This window comes from Schistocerca americana, chromosome 9 (assembly GCF_021461395.2).
Source record: "Schistocerca americana isolate TAMUIC-IGC-003095 chromosome 9, iqSchAmer2.1, whole genome shotgun sequence".
Lineage (NCBI taxonomy): Eukaryota > Metazoa > Arthropoda > Insecta > Orthoptera > Acrididae > Schistocerca > Schistocerca americana.
The window spans coordinates 203,724,331-203,744,377 of record NC_060127.1 but is presented as its reverse complement, the minus strand read 5'-3'; the positions used below and the strand labels follow the sequence as shown (position 1 = coordinate 203,744,377).

Genomic DNA, 20,047 nt, shown 5'->3' with positions numbered 1-20,047 from the left:
GGCCGAATGCGCATCATATTTTGCTAATAGCACCAGCAAATTGAGAATCACTGAAAAACCCGTTGTTAACTGTGTGATTCGTTCCAATACAATAATGAGAAACATCATATTCGTGGCAAAAGAATTATTGTAACTTGCGTATTATGAGAGTAGGCTATTTGAAGGCAGCGACACACTGAAGATCCGAATGGGCAGATCTGTGTTCCAATCACACTCGTGCCGCTTTTTTTCATTTTTTTTCAGAAAATTGTGAAATGTCCAGGAGGTCATTGACGTATCCGTTCGCTGTATTCAGATTTGTTTCTGTATCGTGGTGTAACTTCCGTTTGCAACAGCGAGGTGTAAGGAAGGGGTCCCGAGACGTACATACCTCCTATTTGCTCTACATAAGTGCCACATGTTATGACTTTTGTGTTCCGTTTTGGAACTTTTGACTGTGAATGCCTTTTGTTGTAACATAGTTCACACACGTTTATTTGTTGTTTCCTTTTCTGTGAGAGGTCTGTGAGGCATCTCACCTGCTCTGACTATTCATCAGATTTACTTGCGACGATAATATTTGCTAACAACATGGATGATTCCAGAATGAGATTTTCACTCTGCAGCGGAGTGTGCGCTGATATGAAACTTCCTGGCTCATTAAAACTGTGTGCCCGACCGAGACTCGAACTCGGGACCTTTGCCTTCCGCGGGCAAGTGCTCTACCAACTGAGCTACCGAAGCACGACTCACGCCCTGTACCCACAGCAGGAGAGCTTCTGTAAAGTTTGGAAGGTAGGAGACGAGGTACTGGCAGAAGTAAAGCTGTGGGTACGGGGCGTGAGTCGTGCTTCGGTTGCTCAGTTGGTAGACACTTGCCCGCGGAAGGCAAAGGTCCCGAGTTCGAGTCTCGGTCGGGCACACAGTTTTAATCTGCCAGGAAGTTTCAACATGGATGATATTCTGTAACCAAAATATAGTATGAAAACTGCCAACACTACAGTAGGAGAACAGACGCGTCAATGACAGGACGGAAAGTTCAAAATTTTGTGAGGAAAAGTGGGTCAGGAGTGGTATTTGAACACGGATCTCCCGCTTTGGAGTCCAACACCGTCACCATATGACTGCTCTTGAACAGACTCTCACCCAAGATCTGGAACTGATGGCTGAATACTTCAGGAAATGGCGACTAATCCCAAGCGCACTTAAAACGGAGACCTCATGCTTCCACCTAAATAATAGGCTGGCCGGAACACCTCTACAGACATCTCTGAATGGTACTGCGCTTCCTTACAATTCCTATCCAAAATATCTGGGCGTAACATTGGATCGCAATCTCTCGTATACAAAACACCTATCAAACCTGTCCGCAAAACTGAAATCCCGAAACAACATCCTCCACGAATTAGTGGGAACGACCTGGGGAGTTGGTGCAGAGACACTCCGTACCACCGCTCTAATCTCGGTCTACTCAACAGCCGAATACTGCGCAGCGGTGCGGCTAAACAGCCCGCACGCGGGAAAAGTAGACGTGGTGCTGAATCAGACGATGAGAATAATTGCTGGAACTATTAAAACCACTCCACTCTACTGGCTACCAGCCCTCTGTAACATCGAACCGCCTTATATACGACGATGCAACATACTCATAAGAGAGTTTAAAAAGCTCTCCAGTAATACAGCCCTGCCACTCCACCAGGACTTTACTGTATTTGGAAGACTCAAATCCAGAAATCCCCGTGTGAAGACTGCACGGTAACTTCTGAGCCAAAACTGCAATGGCGTTGAAATCTGGCGAACGGACTGGAGAAAGAGAGCCGATCCAAGATGGCATACTTTATTTGAGAATTCCAACCATCCAGCAGGCTTTCACCTCCCAAGCAAAACCTGGGTAACACTGAACAGAATACGGACAGGTCGTGGCCGATGCGGATCCTCGACGTACAGATGGAACTTGAGACCTGACCCTGGGTGCGACTGTGGTGCTGAAGAACAAACCATCCACCACGTGATCAGCGAGTGTCCACTGAGGGCCTTCACCGGCTCTGATGACGACTTCTTGAGGGCAACACCACAAGCTGTGGAGTGGCTGCAGAATAATCTAAGTGTGGAATTGTGATTGCTGAAAATACTGGAATCTGAAAGTTATGCAGTCTTATTGCTTTGTAATATAGTTTTACATGTATTGTTATGTGCCAATGTTCAGTTATATATATATATATATATATATATATATATATATATATATATATATATATAAGCGGGGTTTCTACGGCTGTCGCCGCATCTCGCACCCCAATCTCCGTCCTTCACGGTCATTCCAGTCTCCTTCATTAAGACCTCTCGCCGCCATTGCTTCGTTGACGTCGTCTTTCCAGCATCTCGCAGGTCTAGCGCGCTTTCTTCTTTGATGTGCAGTCCATTACCGTACACGTTTTGGCCATCTTGTCTGGCATACGCTGTAAGTGACCATACCACAGTAGGCGCTTCCTTTCTATGTAGTCTGCGATTGTGCTTTCGACATTCATAACCTCTCTGATCCTATCATTTCTAATATGAGCAAGCCTGGAATAGCCACAACTCCATCTCGACAGCCAGCAGGCGATCTTTCTGCCTCTGAGTTAGTTCCCACAACTCTGCACCATATCTTGTGATACTTTCAATAATTGTGTGGTAGATGGTATGTTTTGCTCTGCGCGTTATGTTTTTGTTCCAGAGAATACCATTTAGTTGTTTTATGGCTCGCTTGTCCTGGCCTATTTTATTGTTTACATCATCATCGATACTTCTACCATTGGACGACAGTGTCACTCCCAAGTACTTAAAATTATGACACCCTTTAACAGTATCAGAACCGAACTGTAAGTCGTTAACAGTATTTTCTCCCACTTTCAGATATTCTGTTTTAGATACGTTTATGACAAGACCGCATTTTTCATATTCTTCTTTTAGTTTAAGGAACATGTAATTTGCATCTTCCTCATCTCCAGCTACTAGCACTTGGTCATCAGCAAAAAATAAAGTGAACAAGAGCTCATCACCTATGGTGATACCCATTCGTCCGCATTTCCTTCTCCAGAATTTTATTGCCTCATGTAGGTAGATATTAAAGAGTGTAGGGGCAAGTGTGCATCCCTGGCGTACGTAGTCCCTTTGTCACCTCAAACTCGTGAGATAGTTGATTTCTCACTTTTACCATTCCCGTGCAACCTTGGTAGAGGAGTCTGACAGCTTTGACATAGCTCGGTGACACAATATTATCAATTAGACTTGTCCATAGCTCGTTCTGTGCAACTGTGTCATAAGTTTTCTGGAGGTCTACAAAGGCAAGGTGGGTTGTAAGGCCCCTTGCTGTCCTTTTCTCCACTAGGTTTTTGAGGGTAAATACTCCATCATTACAGGACCGACCAAATCTGAATCCATTTTGTTCTTCAGATTCAGTTATTTCTTGTTCTATCCTTTTTTAGGATACGGCCATAGACTCTCGCCATGGATGGCATCACACTAATACCACAATAGTTTGCACAATTTCTGCTGTTGCCCTTCTTAAATATTGATGTAATTGTTGCCTTTTTCCACTCCTTTGGGGCTTCGTCGCCTCTAAGGCATACGTTAAAAATGACTGCCAATATCTCAAAGAGTTTTGACGGTGCTGTTTTAACCAGTTCTATATAAATTAATCCTGGACCTGGCGGCTTTCTGTTTTTCGTAGCAATAATTGCAATTTGGACTTCCTTCGGAGTTATCGGTGGTATATTATCATTACTGATTTCAATGTCTGGTGGGTTCTCAGTGAATGCCACTCTCCTCTCACTTAGTAACCATTGGTAGTGTTGTACCCGTTCCTGCATGTTAATGAGGTTTGTATCTGCTTTATCATTATTCTGAATTCTCACTGTTTTTAATACTTTCCAGTCTTTATTTGCTTGTGTATTCCCCATGCTTTTTTCTATCTCTATTCCGGTTTTCTGCCGGGCTTCAGCTTTTGCCTTAATTATTGTTTTTTGTGCATCTTTTCTCTGCTCTCTGTATTCCCGCCAGCCATTGTCTGATCTTCAGTGAAGCCACTTATCATTAGCTTTCTCCTTACTTTCTACCTTCTCTTGTTCCGAGTGGTTCCACCACTCATCGCATATTGTGTTACTCTTTTGGATTTCTTTTTCTCTGTGCTTCGTAAGCTGCGTTATGTTCAGTTTACATTATTTTATTATGTTTGTATCCTATATTTTAACAATGTATATTCTCTTTTATGCTGTTTCCAGTGTAGTGTGTCATGCTATAAGCTAAATAAATAACCATACAACCACAACGCCACCGTTATTCAAACTCGCTCGATGTTGGACATCTTGAGCTTGGACCATTCGCTGTTCCTATTCGACTTTATTTTCACAGTTCAGTATACTTTCGTCCTGTTTCCACGGTTGAAATGTGTTCAGTTTTTGACGGGCCATCCAGTGGTCTATTTTACAACTAAATCTGAGAGGGCTGCGATAGGGAATTTCCCTTGTAAGAGGCCTGCTACGTGACTACGTCTGAGCGGCCCTACGGCGCGTTGCGGAGTACAGATTGTAGTGGAACTGTGTCTCACGTGTGGTCACGACGTCTTCACGAATAGGCGTGTTATACTGCAGCTGTGTAAAGCACTCCAGAGGAAGTACGCTGTCCCACTTGCGAGTGGCTGAAGGGCCTCTCGCTAGCAACGCACACAACAAAGCTTCGGCAAGAAACAACGCAACGAGTGATGACATAAGGGAACAAACGGCTACTGCGCCAAACCGGACAGAAGCATTTCACGGGTCGCCGCTAATGGGAACAGTCGGAGAGGCTCGGCTTCGCGAGAGGACGGCGAGAATGCGCCCCTCACGGCGGCTAATGGTCGCCGGCGTGACACAACAGGTGCGAAGAGGCAGCGGCGTTACATCAGACAGCGCCGCTACCCGGCCGTGGGCTGCTAAGGCGAAGCCACTGGCTGGTCACAGGGTCTCCTCTGCCGGCGTAATAGACACAGGACGCTGTGCTACGAAACAGAATCACAGAGAGCTGCGACCAGTCACCTATTAAACATCTCCTTATCTCCATGAATCAGTATTCGAGCGCTTGCAGGTTCATCTGAATATGAGGCACGAACAATTTCACACACACACGATCGTAGCGTGATGCAGGTGACCAGAGGTCGCTTCACTCTGACGAGAAATCAATTTACTTACCCACTGCAGCAATATCGGCAGGAATCGCATTAGTATCAAACTGCCAGCTTCCCACGACACTCTCTTTCAGCCAGAGAGTTCCGCAATGTTCACCACTATAGAAACTAGCTTTTTACCAGCGGCTTCACGCGAATACACATATGTCACACATGTCGCACGCATACGGGCTGTTTCCGTAAGAGTGCGAAAAAATTTAACCGGGCGTAGGGGGTGCTCCATTGAACAATTTGAGGTTGGGAACCTGGGATCGGAGCGGCTAGCTTAAGGAAATAATAGCAATAAAATCACATTACTGTTTGCTTTTTTTGTTTACTTTACTTACAGTTAACTGCAAATACCATAATGAATGAAATTTTCACTCTGCAGTGCGCTGATATGAAACTTGCTGGCACATTAAAACAGTGTGCCGGACCGATACTCGAACTCGGGACCTTTGCCTTTGGCGGGAAAGTGCTCTACCATCTGAGCTACCCAAGCACGACTCACGCCCCGCCTTCAGAGCTTCACTTTTGCCAGTATCTGGTCTCCTACCTTCCAAACTTCACAGAAGCTCTCCTGCGAACCTTGTAGAACTAACACTCCTGGAAGAAAGGATATTGCGGAGACATGCCTTAGTCACAGCCAGGGGGATGTTTCCAGGTTCGCTTCTGTGAAGTTTGGAAGGTAGGAGACCAGATACTGGCAAAAGTGAAGCTGTGAGTACCGGGCGTGAGTCGTGCTTGGGTAGGTTAGATGGTAGAGGACTTGCCCGCGAAAGGCAAAGGTCCCGAGTTCGAGTATCGGTCCGGCACACAGTTTTAATCTGCCAGAAACTTGCAAATACGATCATTGACACAATGAACGTACCATTTGGACTGGACCTTCCAAAATGTACTGAAACTGACGGCCATGAACCTCAATGCAAGCATGTGCAGTGTTACGTGGCGTTATGCTTAATTACAGACTTACTATTTCATCAGTTGATTTGTTTTCACCACGTAACGCCCGCTGTTTACGCCCTTCTTCGTTGCTGATCGATGTATCACTTTTCGTTCTGACGCCGCAACTCTTCCTTTCCTATATCTTTACTACTTTTTAACTATATAAATGATGAACTATTGGTTTTGTCGTTTAACAACTTTTTAATAACTGCGGGTCGCACCTAATGTGCCACCCGCCTATACGTTTTACATGAACCTTTCAAGACTCGATCGATCTGTTTACAAAGAGGAGGCAGAATATCTCTTCCTTTGACGTTGTCCAACAACGACGTAGGAAGCTCGACGCCCTCGCGGCCCGGGCTCTTCCGTGGTTCGCGGTAGTTTGCAGCACTCGTTTTATTCCTCGCCCACTTGCCGCTACGTCGAACTTTCGTGGTGATCGTTGGGCAACGTCTTCCACGTTATCTGCAATATAGGTAAACTTTCTTCCCACAGTATTTCTGAAAACCCCAAAAAACAAACTTAAAGAACATAGTAATAATAACTGTTCTTACAATTATTCGTATAAGTCTTGGTCCATTTAGTGAGGGGTGGGACAGGCCTAAGCCTTGTGACACCACACATGACTTCGGCGAACAAGATTCTGACGCACCATCACATATATCCTTGCCGTGTTTCGAATCACATCACAGGCAGTTACAATTCTGGCCACTAGTTCCATCTCGATATCCTCTGGTGTGTCGTACACAACTGACTCTAGATATCCCCATAGCAAATAACCGAGGGGATTCACGTCAGGCGACATTGCAGGCCACGGAATAGGATCTGCCCTTCCAATCCAGCGACCAGGAAATGCAGCACTGAGGTGACTGCGAACATCCACACTGGAGTGAGGCGCTGCACCGTCATGTTTCATCCACATTCACTGACGAACAGCCGAGGGTACGTTCTTCAACAACTCAGGTAGAGCTATTTGCTCGAACCTCAAGTACGGGTGGCCATTCAGACTGCCGGGTGGAAGATATGGCCCAGTGAGACTGCCGCCTTCAGTGCCGGCCCAGATACTCACAGCAGAAGCGTACTTGACGGCGTGACTCTACTTCATCCCGCACATTGCTATTGCTGCTGTTCGAAATACCGTCACGATCAAATGAGGCCTCGTCAGTAAAGAGAACGATTTGGAGGAAATCTGGTCGATCAATCCACTGTCGGAGCAACCACTAACACAAAGCGACCATTGGTGCAAAGTCAGCTACAAGCATTGTGTGGATTCGTTGCGAGTGATATGGGTGTAACTGTTGTTCGTGGAGTATTCGCCACACGCTAGTACTGTATGTACAGCGCCAATGTTACATGCAATACGACGAGTACTTGTACTGGAGTCCGCTGCAACCATTCCAGCACCTCCTCTTCAAAATCTGCTTTGCCAGTGGTCCTCATGTTGCCACGCGCGTCAGTTCCTCTTTCCGATGAACCAGTCTCCCGGATTCGTCGATCGAGAGAAATAAACACTCGTCATGACGGATGACGCCTGTTGGGTAATCGTTCCCTGTACAGCCTTTCAGCAGCGAGAGCACTGCAACGTACTTCCCCATACTCGAGGTGCATGTAGTGAGTTCTGCAAATCTATACCGGTACTGCTCTATCGCATTGTACCGTACGTCTCTGTAAATAAAACCAGCATCCTGACTTCCTAGTAATCAGGATCGTCCTCCTTGTTTTCTTGCAGGAAATAAAGAATGTAAATCTAAATAAACAGCACAGTAGTGTAAACTTGTACACATGTTAGTTGTAAATAAGCTGGAAAACAGTAATGTCAGACCAAGAGGTAAACAAGTTTTCTTTCACATCTCCTTAAGCTGGCTTCTCCGACCCCAGGTTCCCTACCTCAAAGTCTTCAGTGGAGCATTCTGTGTGTCCTGTTACATTTTTGCACAGTCTAACGGAAACAATATGTATATGTCTGAATCTCTGCTTTCTACACTATGACTCCAGAGAGGATGTTAAATTTACCTGTAGTGTTCAGCTGTGCGACATGATCTTTGGTTCCGAAACACGTTGATAGAAGTATCGCGTCGCTGCAGTGCCTGGTTAACACAAATAAGAGCCAACGTGCACTCCATGCTGTTAAAAGGACTAAATTGCTCTGAGCACCATGGTACTTAACTTCTGAACTCATCAGTCACCTAGAACTTAGAACTACTTAAACCTAACCAACCTAAGGACATCACACACATCGATGCCCGAGGTAGGGCTCGACCCGCGACCGTAGCGGTTGCGCGGTTCCAGACTGTGGCGCCTACAACCGCTCGGTTACTCCGGCCGGCTGTTAAAAGGACTCTAAGTCAACTAAATCCATGATCTTAGACGTTGTCTATGGTTCTATTCAGATAATCAGGAAAAATTTAAACACCTTCTGTAATCTACCTTCCCCATTCTACTTCTCTCTCTTCCATCTGCTTTATCACACAATATCCATCTTCCATCTCCGTCCTCACAACTTGTCCCTTATCCATCTGCCTCACCACACTCCCTCCCACTTCCATCTGCCCCCAATACACCCTCCCTCTCTTCCACAGCGTATGCTGTTCCACCTGCCTCCTCAGCCCCTCTTCCTTTTCCAATTGCCCACTACTCCACTCAAATTTCCATGTTCCTCCCAAACTGCCGTCTCCCCCTCCCCCCCCCTCTCTCCATCTATCGTTTACTCTGACCTCTCCATCCATCTCCCCCTTCAGCTCTTTCCGTTCATCTCGTCTTCCCTGCCCCCTCTCTCCATCCATCTCCTGCTCCCCCTATCTCTGTCCATTTCCTACTGTCCCCCTCTGCCTGGCCTTCTCCCCCTCTCTCTGTCTATCTCCCCCTTCAGCTCTTTCCGTTCATCTCGTCTTCCCTGCCCCCTCTCTCCATCCATCTCCTGCTCCCCCTATCTCTGTCCATTTCCTACTGTCCCCCTCTGCCTGGCCTTCTCCCCCTCTCTCTGTCTATCTCCTATACTCCCCTTCTCTCTGTCCAGTTCCTGCTGGCCCCCTCTCTCCACCTTGTCCCTCCCTGTCCCCTGTCCATCCTTTCCGCCCCTATCTCTCTGTCCATCTCCTCCTTCTTGCTGTCTCTGTGCACCTTCCATGTCACCCCATTTTGAACCCGACCCCAATGTGTGGTAGGTGGTCCTTACCATCTCAGTGCTTCTTTCTAGAGCAGAAGTGATATGTCCACCGAGTTTGATTGAAACTGATCCAGTGGTTTACGAGGAGATGTGTAAGATATATACATCCGCTTTTACAATATGTATACATATGTTAGTATCACATTACTAACCATTTAAGCTGCAGCATCAGGAGGCATTACACAAATAATAAAATTGTATTTATTGTGCATATACAGTACATATAGTAGGAGGTATGCACGATTAAATTTCTATATGAATTGTGGCTGCACAGGCAGCAACAACATTGATAACCCAACCGTACCACTTGTTAAGCTCAGCTCAGTTGACAGATACGGCTATGTCATTCCATACTGCTTCAGCTCCGTGTGGCCAGTGGTGGCATGCCAGTCTCTCGGCAAATAAAGACGGGTAGGTATTTGCCAGGCGACAGTCAAAAACCCTCTGTAACGAATAATGTCAGGGTGTACGGTGACATACTGTCTTGTGTTATCTTGCTTAAAGAGAATACCACGGAGGCATCAAAGGTAGGGCAAAGCCACTGGTCCTTTGCTCTCCAAATTTTCGGCTGTGCAGACCACAGGTGGTCGCATTGTCTTTCCAGTGGCACAACATGCTGGACCCCTATGACGATGATGAATGTACTCTCCAGAGCCTCCCAACAGTGTCATGTTTTACGCAGAAATGAGATTTGTCTGAAGGTGACATAGTGTCACTTTTGTATCCCGTATTGTCATTGGGCACAACACTGCCACACCAAGGCGTGCCGTGCTGACAGCCCACGGTGCTGGAGACGCCATCGCACTGTCCACGTGGGTACTTGTCTTGCTGTAAACTAGACCACTTCTCACCTCAAGGTACGTACCATGTCTGAGTGATTCTGTGACCTCTCAGGTACTAGGGCTAGTTGTGTGGCCTCTTGGTATCCTGCTTAGCGCTGATTGTGGCTCCCCTGAATCCATAGATTCCATATTCACGTGGCAGTGCTGGGATCCCGACCAGCACGAGCAGAAATATCGCAAAGCAAGAAACCGCAGTCTCAATAGACCGTGGTCTTGTGGCTGTCGATTTCTGACAGGTGTTGGTAAACGTTTCTTCTTCGTACACGAGACATAACACGATCTTGTCTCACAGAATATTCAATTGTGATTTCTGAGTCAGAAACATGCTGCACCATCTTTTCTTATCTACAGAATGTAGGTGGCGTTAGTCTTGCTTACTTTGTGTCCCTGTTGTGTGATGCTTTGATTAGGCATACTTTCATATGTTTGTTTTCCATCACAGTAATGCGTGAAGGGAAAGCACGATTCCACTCCTTCCCCCAGTGCAATATATCATCCGGAAAAACATTGACAAAACAATTTTTGCTGTGATAAAGCTTCAGATTAGCTAATTGCTGTCTAATGGAAAAAGTTGTTTATTTAAGGGTAAAAGAACAGCGTGTGCAGGGAGTGACTTCCTTAGAATGCCCGAGGACCCACACACAGAAAAGACTACCATATGCCAATCAGCCAGGACGTAGTGAGTACCAGCCTACTCTCGATGTAAACCTGTCCAGGCGACAGCAGCGTCGCCTGGCGAGGAATCACTCCTAGTCAGACACTCGCACGGTGCACGATGTATCGGTGAGCGTGCTGTCCGTGTGTAGAATGGGGGAGGCGCGCCATCTGTCTCAGTTTGACCGAGGGCAGGTTGTGATGGCCCAAAGGCTCAGAAAGAGACATATGCCAATTTGCGTCCAGGACTTGCTGTAGTGAGTCTCTTCAACATGGGGTTGGGCGGCCAACCCTCATTACAGATGTCTGACTTGTAGGTTGGAAAGACTGGTAAAACAGGACAGGCAGAGCTAACATCAGACTTTAATGCTGGGCGTAGTACAAGTGAGTCTGGACACACAGTGCACCGAACACTCGTAACGATGGGCCTCCGTAGCCGACGACCAATGTGTGTGCCAATGTTAACACCGCGACATTGGGGACTACAACTGAAATGAGCGGGTGACAATTGGCAGTGGACTTTGGCACAGTGGCAGAGCGTTGCACGGTCGGATGAATCCCGATACCTTCTTCATCATACCGCAGGGAGGGCGTGAATCCGTCGTCTTCAGAGGAACATATTCATACCTGTACTGCGGGATGGAGACAAACTGGTGGCGGCTCCATTCTGCTCTGGGGAACATTCACCTGAGCATCCATGGGTATAGTTGAGCTCGTGCAAAGCATCACGATGGCCAAAAAGTATTGTACACTGATGCACACCACGTACAGTCCCTCATGGCGATCACGTTTATTGACAGCAGTGGCATTTTTCAACAAGATAACGCGCCACGTCACAAGGCCAGGAGCGTAATGGGGTGATTCGAGGAAAACATTGGTGAGTTGCAATTGATGTGCTGCCCCCCCCCCCCCCATTCGCCAGATCTCCGCCCAAACGAACACGTGTGGGATGTGACTCAACGTGGCGGCAGAACTCATCGCCTACCATCCCCGGAATTTACGGGAATTAGACGACTTGTGTGTGCAGATCTGATGCCAACTCCCTCCTACAACCTACTAAGGCCTTATTGCTTTCCTGCCACGACTTTTTACAGCTATTATCCACGCCATATAAGGACATACCGGCTAATACATAGTTGGTCATATTGTTCTGGGTGACGAGTGTACTAATATCAAGTAAAACCTATGCAATCACCTTGGCTGAATCAAATTTTTGCAGCAAAAAACAGGCACTGTTCCAGCACTTCTATCGGTGTTGGAATGTCGGATCATTGTTAGTGTGCACAGAAAGAAGCCAGATTACTGTAGCCATTTCGTCTCCAGGGCCTCCCTTGTCACTGCTCGTTGGGTGAGGAGTTCACACTGTTGCAAGACTACGCCGACCGCAAGGGGAATGTGGGTGGTGCGGTGCGGTGCAGTGACATTTACTGATGTGCTTCCTGTCGTTACAAAAGGATGACACCAGCCCACCCTGCATTCCAGCACACCACCAACATATAAATGGAAAAATACGCCGGCTGTCAATTTTGGCGTCAATTTTGAGCTCTGTGATTATTTTATGGCACTGGGTTTCCGAGGAGCCAGCTGTTAGAGTTCATGATCTGTATAAGGTTCCTATGGGCAGTATGTTCATTTTTTTATTTATGGTCAGCTGGCCACCATGCGCGAAGGGTCGCTTCTCTGCAGGTGTTACACTTTTCAAATGCTGCAACTTGCCTGTATACAACAGCGTCATCTGTGAACAATGTTTATAGGTGTTCTGCTATCAACGTCTGGGCCATTCGTATACACTTTCTGCTCAAAATTATCGGCTCACTCCTACGTAATGTGGAATTGACCACTAGATGTCACAAGTGGCGGACCCACCAGTATAAAACGAGGCACGGAGTGCTGTGTTGTTTGTAGAGAAGCAGGACCAGCAGAAGAAGCTTGTCGGGTAAGCTCAGTGGTTTCGAATATGAAACAGTCATTGAACGTCATCTGACTAATAAATCCATCAGCAACATTTCAGCCCTTCTAGAGGTGTGTCCACGTCGACTGTTGGTGACATGATTGTGATGTGGAAACGCGAAGCAACAACCACACGTGAAACAAGACCAGCCAGGGACCTTCGAGCATTGCAGACGGTGGTTGGAGAAAAAAGAAGTCATGAAATCAGCGGAAGGAATCACTCTTGAGTTCCAAAGCGCTGCCAACAGTCCACCTCGCACAGTGACTATGAGCAGAGAGTTAAAAAGGATGGGATAGAATGGTTCGGGAGCTACTCCCACGCCACACATTTCTGTGGTCACTGCTAAGCGATCCTGTCGTAATGTAAAGATCGTCTCCACTGGGCAGTGGGTGGCTGGAAACGAGTGATCTGGAGTGGTGAATAAAGCTCTGCCCTCTGATGGACTTCCCATTGCAAAAATTAGGCAGCAACTTGAGGTGTTGCTAAACCCAATGGACAAGTCGGACCTGAAACAAAGAGATATTTACTTCTCTTTCTCTCTCCCCCTCTCTCCTCCCCCCCCCTCCCCCTCTCTCTCTCGGAACTTTAATAGCGCCAACTGTTTATTTAAAGCTCGTAGAAAATATATACGTATTTCAAAGTTTTACTGACCATCAAAGTAGTCACCAGCATTGTGTATAACCCGTTGCCAGCGACGTGGAAGTTGTAGTACACTCTTAGCAGTGCCAGTTGTGTTGACAGTTCGAGCGGCGCGGACTATTGCCCGACGAATTTGTAGCAGTTCTAAAGCGAATGCCGTGAAGTGTTTCCTTCAGTTTAGAAATCGAGTTAAACTCACGAGGGCTCAAGTCGTGGGACTGCAGTAGGTGGTGTAGCACTAAGCAGCCCCATCAGTCAAACAAACCAGTAACAGCTTGCACTGTATGTTTTGTAGGCGGGGCGTGGGTCTGCTCCTGAAAACTGAAGGGTAGGCCGAATGTAGGAAGCTAGGAGGAGCAGGTGAGGTGGAACACTTGGTACTGCGAATAAAAGCGGTTTTACTTAACTTTGGCTGAGATGAGCATGTAGGTGCTAAGCCGTACCGATAGCGTAAATGCTAATAGTAGCTGGACACACTGTCATTGAAGTAACTCAAGTAACAAAGTCTTTAATGGCTAGGCCCCTATGAAGTAAAAGCTAAGTTGCTCGGTCGTCGGCTCAGAATCAAACGGCCTGAATCCGGGGCGGCGCTCGTAGAGCTGCACAGCGCCAGCTGAGGGCGCTGTCGTCGGTGTCGGTGTCGTAGTGGCAACCTAGCAGAGCGCACTTGCGTTGTGGCATCGTTCCACAGTACGTGCCTGAGCACTGTCCTGCAAAATGACGGTCAGGTCCTGCAGAAAGTGTCTTCACTTCTGTCTCTAAGCTGATCGTTGGCTATGTTACAAAAATGACAAGCATACAGACAGAAGTGATAACACTTTCTGCAGGACCTGACCATCATTTTGTAGGACAATCCTCAAGCACGTACAGTGCAAGCTGTTACTGGTTTGTTTGACTGATGGGGCTGCTAACTGCTACACCACCTACTGCACTCCCCTGACTTGAGCCCTCGTGAGTTCAACTCCATTTCTAAACTGAAGGAAACACTTCACGGCATTCGCTTCAGAACTGCAATAGACCGGGCCGCTCGAACCGTCAACACAACTTGCACTGCTAATAGTATCCTACGGCTTCCACGTCGCTGGCAACGGGTTATACACAATGCTGGTGACTACTCTGAAGGTCAGTAAAACTTTGAAACACGTATCTATTTTGTACGAGCAGTAAATAAATAGTTGCCGCTGGTCCATTCATCCTGACCGGGCCAAATATCTCACGAAATAAGCGTCAAACGAAAAAACTACAAAGAACGAAACTCGTATAGCTTGAAGGGAGAAACCATATGTCGCTATTGTTGGCCCGCTACATGGCGTTGCCATAGGTCAAACGGATATCAACTTCGTTTTTTTTAAATAGGAACCCCCATTTTTATTACATATTCGTGTAGTACGTAAAGAAATATGAATGTTTTAGTTGGACCACTTTTTCGCTTTGTGATAGATGGCGCTGTAACAGTCATAAACATATGGCTCACAATTTTAGAAACAAATTCAAATGGCTCTGAGCACCATGGTACTTAACTTCTGAACTCATCAGTCACCTAGAACTTAGAACTACTTAAACCTAACTAACCTAAGGACATCACACACATCAATGCCCGAGGCAGGATTCGAACCTGCGACCATAGCGGTGGCGCGGTTCCAGACTGTAGCGCCTAGAACCGCATGGCCACTGTGGCCGGCCACAATTTTAGACGAACAGTTCGTAACAGGTAGGTTTTTTTAAATTAAAAAACAGAACGTAGGTACGTTTGAACATTTTATTTCAGTTGTTCCAATGTGATACATGTACCTTTGAGAACTTATCATTTCTGAGAACGCATGCTGTTACAGCGTGATTACCTCTAAATACCACATTAATACAATAAATGTTCAAAATGATGTCCGTCAACCTCAATGCATGTGGCAATACGTGTAACAACATTCCTCTCAACAGCGAGTAGTTCGCCTTCCATAATGTTCGCACATGCATTGACAATGCGCCAACGTATGTTGTCAGGCGTTGTCGGTGGATCACGATAGCAAATATCCTTCAACTTTCCCCACAGAAAGAAATCGGTGGACTTCAGATCCGGTCAACGTGCGGGCCATGGTATGGTGCTTCGACGACCATTCCACCCGTCATGAAATATGCTATTCAGTACTGCTTCAACCGCACGCGAGCTATGTGCCGGATCGGATATCCGTCATGTTGGAAGTACATCGCCACTCAGTCATGCAGTGAAACATCTTGTACTAAGATCGGTAGAACATTACGTAGGAAATTATCATGCATTGCACCATTTAGATTGCCATCGATAAAATGGGGGACAATTATCCTTCCTCCCGTAATGCCGCACCATAAATTAACCCGCCAAGGTCGCTGATCTTCCACTTGTCGCAGCCATCGTGGATTTTTCGTTGCCCAGTAGTGCATATTATGCCGGTTTACATTACCGCTGTTGGTGAATGGCGCTTCGTCGCTAAATAGAATGCGTGCAAAAAATCTGTCATCGTTATTTCTCTTGTGCTAGTGGGAGAACTGTACACGACGTTCAAAATCGTCGCCATGCAATTTGTGGTGCATAGAAATATGGTACGGGTACAAGCGATGTTGATGTAGTATTCTCAAGACAGACGTGTTTGAGATTCCCGATTCTCGCGCAATTTGTCTGCTACTGATGTGCGGATTAGCCGCGACAGCAGCTAAAACACCTACTCGGGCATCATCATTTGTTGCAGGTCATGGCTGACGTTTCACATGTGGCTGAACACTTCATGTTTCCTTAAATAACGTAACCATCCGGCGAACGGTCCGGACACTTGGATGATGTCGTCCAGCATACCGAGCAGCATACATAGCACACGCCCGTTGGGCATTTTGATCACAATAGCAACAGCCCGATATCGACCTGTTCCGCAATTGGTAAATGGTCCATTTTAACACGGGTAATGTATCACGAAGCAAATACCGTCTGCACTGGCGGAATGTTACGTGATACCACGTACTTTTTTATACGTTTGTGACTATTACAGCGCCATCTATGACAAAGCGAAAAAAGTGGTCCAACTAAAACATTCATATTTGTTTACGTACTACACGAATATGTAATTAAAAATGGGGGTTCCTATTTTAAAAAACGCAGTTGGTATCCGTTTGACCTATGGCAGGCCATCTAGCGGGCCAACCATAGAGCCATCTGTTATCCCCCTTCAAGCTAGACGAATTTCGTTCTTTGTAGTTTTTCCGTTTGATGCTTATTGCGTGAGATTTTGGCCAGGTCACTATCAGTGGACCACCCTGCATATATAGGTGAATCATCTGAAACTTTCCCCGCAAATACTCCGGAAATGGAAAGTGCTATTGACGTGCAGTTTTCACAGAATGGATTGGTTGTTAAAAGCTCATATTGTTAGCCAATAAACCGATTGTAATAATACTTAGAACTTGTATTTTTGTGCAAATATCGTGTTTTCATGTGGAAAAATGTGTATCGGCATTAACAAACTAAAAGTAGTGTAAATTAGAATGTCAGTAGTGCTTATTGCAGTATTATAGAGCGAGTCGTTTACGAGATATCGTATTTTGAAAAGTTTCCAAACCAGCACTTGTAGAAAAGCTATGCATGTCATCGGGTGTAGTTGGTATATCCTTGTAGACAGCGTCTTTCAGCTTTCCCCACACGAAAAAGTCTGTAGGCAATCCGAGGATACGGAAACAATTCGTGAAGACATGGTGTACTAATTTGTGCACTGTGTGCTGTACAAGCATCATGTTGGTACACAGGTCCTCCTAGTGTACAAAGGAGCGTCTTCTAGCGTCAATGGAAGGTGGTGTGTTAGAAGACTGCAATACGTGTGCGCTTTCGGTGTTCCATCTATGAAACACGCGACTATGAACTGGTGCTCCACTGTCCCACACCGCACGGTTACACTTCGTGGACGCTGACAGTGCACCTGGTCAAGCCAACGCGAATTGTCAACAGACCAGCGGTGCATGTTTCGTGGGTTTAGCTGGCCACGACTGATAAATGTGGCCCCATCAGTAAATAAGATACATGATGCATCTGGAGTATCCTCTCTTAATGCCCATGCACATAAGATAACACGATTCTCATAATAGTTTCCATGCAGCTCTTGATGGAGAGAGTTGTGATAGGGATGGATGCTATGTCGATGGAAAATGTATAGGACAGTTGCCTGATTCATGAGATTTCCTCGTGCGATTGCGCGGTAACTAACGTGCGGGTCAACTTTAACAGCAGCACGAACATTAAATTTCCCTCCCCTCCTCTGTCGTCATTTGTTACCTTCTGTTGCGTTGTTTACATTTTACACTGCTACTTTCACGCAACTGATAGCAAAGGTTGAGAAATAATTGCCGAGATGCAGCATACACCGTACAAGAACGAACCGCATTCTTCCTACTCTCTTCATTCACGATGAGCGTGTCGGCTTTTTCTGCATTGGTAAATCCCTTCGCCCGCTCACGACCTACGGCTTGGACTGTTGCACACTAACTCACTAGCGTATCGCAGTGCACTCAAGGAACACACAAGCACACTGTAAGCAAACATAACAACGTCGTACGTAGCAAGTACGCAGGCTGAATGGCACAAGCAAGTGTCGGTTTGGAGGCTTTTCAAAATTCGACACCTTGTAAACGAATCCCACTAGAATACTGCAACAAACACCATTGACTTTCTAATTTACCCTGCTTTTAGCTTGTTAATGTCAGTGGGCATTTTTCGATTTAAAAAAGTGTATGCTTGCACAAAAATACGCCAAGTGTTATTACGATCCGTTTATTGGCTAACATTGCGAGATATGAATGTACGCAACACAACTACACTACTCTTATTCGACGTCACATCAGTGTACACACACGTAACACCTGAAGAAACAATCAAAATAATTGAAAGACAACTATGACAGACTTTTAACAATATAAGAAAATTACCACGTGTCGAAAGCTATCACTCAGGGGTAAAGGTTATCAATGACCAAACAATGACCAAACATTACTGTGTAACAAAAACGTATTCAACACACTAGGCGAATTATCGGAGAACACAATAACACACACACACACACAAAGAGAGAGGGAGAGAGAACAGAAACAAATGGAACAGATTCAAAGTTCGCGGACGTCAAAACAAAACAGTGAACGTACGACCGTCGGAAGCGCATCAGAGACGTAAATTTATGAAGTCCATAACAGGACGCAGTATTTTCCAAAGAGCAGGACAAAACGTGAGTACAGACTGTTAAATTACGAAACTAATCCATGAATAACAAACTACACGAAATTGTTCAACATACCCAAGCTTCACAAAACTTTTATCAATGTCCACTGGTTCAACTCAGCTACATATAAACACGTTTTATACATAAAAACAAACTTGTCTCAGCTAAGGACTAGCAAAATACTGCTATGTCAAGGCCAAAAGCGGCCATATGCCACAAATTTTATCAGAACACACGTTTTAAAGACATGATAATAAACAAGAAATTCAGTGAAGACTATTTTCTAACATCCCTCATGTTTGCAAATGACATGGTGTACTATATTACACTTTTGGCTGATTCTGCTTGGCAGCCACAGAACGCACACAGTGTAAAATAGAAGCTGAAGTGCACATACAATTAAATGACAAAAAAAACTGATGTGTCATATTCCTTAACCTAAAAATAACTTGTATGTATGTATTTCACCAAAATAATTTAATAAAACACATTGAAGATGCCACAATTGTGGTGAAACATGTTTGAATGATAAAACAAAACAATAATTTGTCGACTAGCGAAAAAGACAGATCATCCTTAATTCATTATTATTTTTCTGCGAGCTCATGAACTGAGCTCAAAACTCCAATATGATTAAACAATTCGTCTTTCAATGTTATTATGTAAATTCTGCAGGAATGTCATCAACACCGGTTGCTTTTCCTTCTTTGAGACACTGAATATGTTCAAATTCGTGTCTCATGTTTGGAAGACCCTGCATTTCTGTTTCAGACTTATTGATGTCTTCAGTCACAGTTTTAGAATTCTTAAAATTCTTGTGATCGTATAGTACTGCTGTGTATTCTTTTCAACATGTACATGTCTCATGATTGTCTTTCAGTAACATTCCCTCTTTATTTTTAATTACTAAGGATTTCGTTCTAGCTTTGTACTTAGGGGCTCTGATTTTCGTATGAATAACATCCTGTTTTTCCTTTTCTGATTTTCTTCTACCACTTCAGCAAAGCATTTTGTCTGTTTTTTTTTCTGATTAGCATTTGGTTTTAAAGTGATTTTTAATTCTTTTTTTGTCATCTACATTGTTTTACTTCCTGGGCTTACTCCTTTCCTGAATTACCTTTAATATTTCTTTTGTCATCCAAGGCTATCTGAGCTCCAGTTTACTTTTTCCTAAGACCTCCTTAGTTGCTTCAGTTATCCCCATCTTAGTATTATTCCACCGCATTGGCTCATCATTTCACTTAGGTATTTCGTAGGTTCTTTCTTGAAAAGCCGTCTAATATGTATTTTATTTTGAATTAATAACAAGAATACAGTTCAAAGTAGGAGGCATTTACTGCTATTTTGCATATAAATTGGAATATAATTTTCCGTTTTTCCTTTCAATATGTTCCTCTCGTAATGTCTTTCGTTTTCCTTAGCAAAACTAGAGGGCTAGCGCGGCGGCAGCCCATTGTTGTAACA

The 20,047-nt window shown here is 45.2% G+C and overlaps 1 non-coding gene across 1 annotated transcript; it reads right to left on the bottom strand.

The window, feature by feature from the left end:
• Positions 1-649: 649 nt before the first annotated feature.
• Trnap-cgg lies at positions 650-724 on the bottom strand. Its single transcript has one exon. It is a non-coding gene; the product is annotated as a tRNA-Pro (tRNA).
• Between the last annotated feature and the right edge of the window lie 19,323 nt (positions 725-20,047).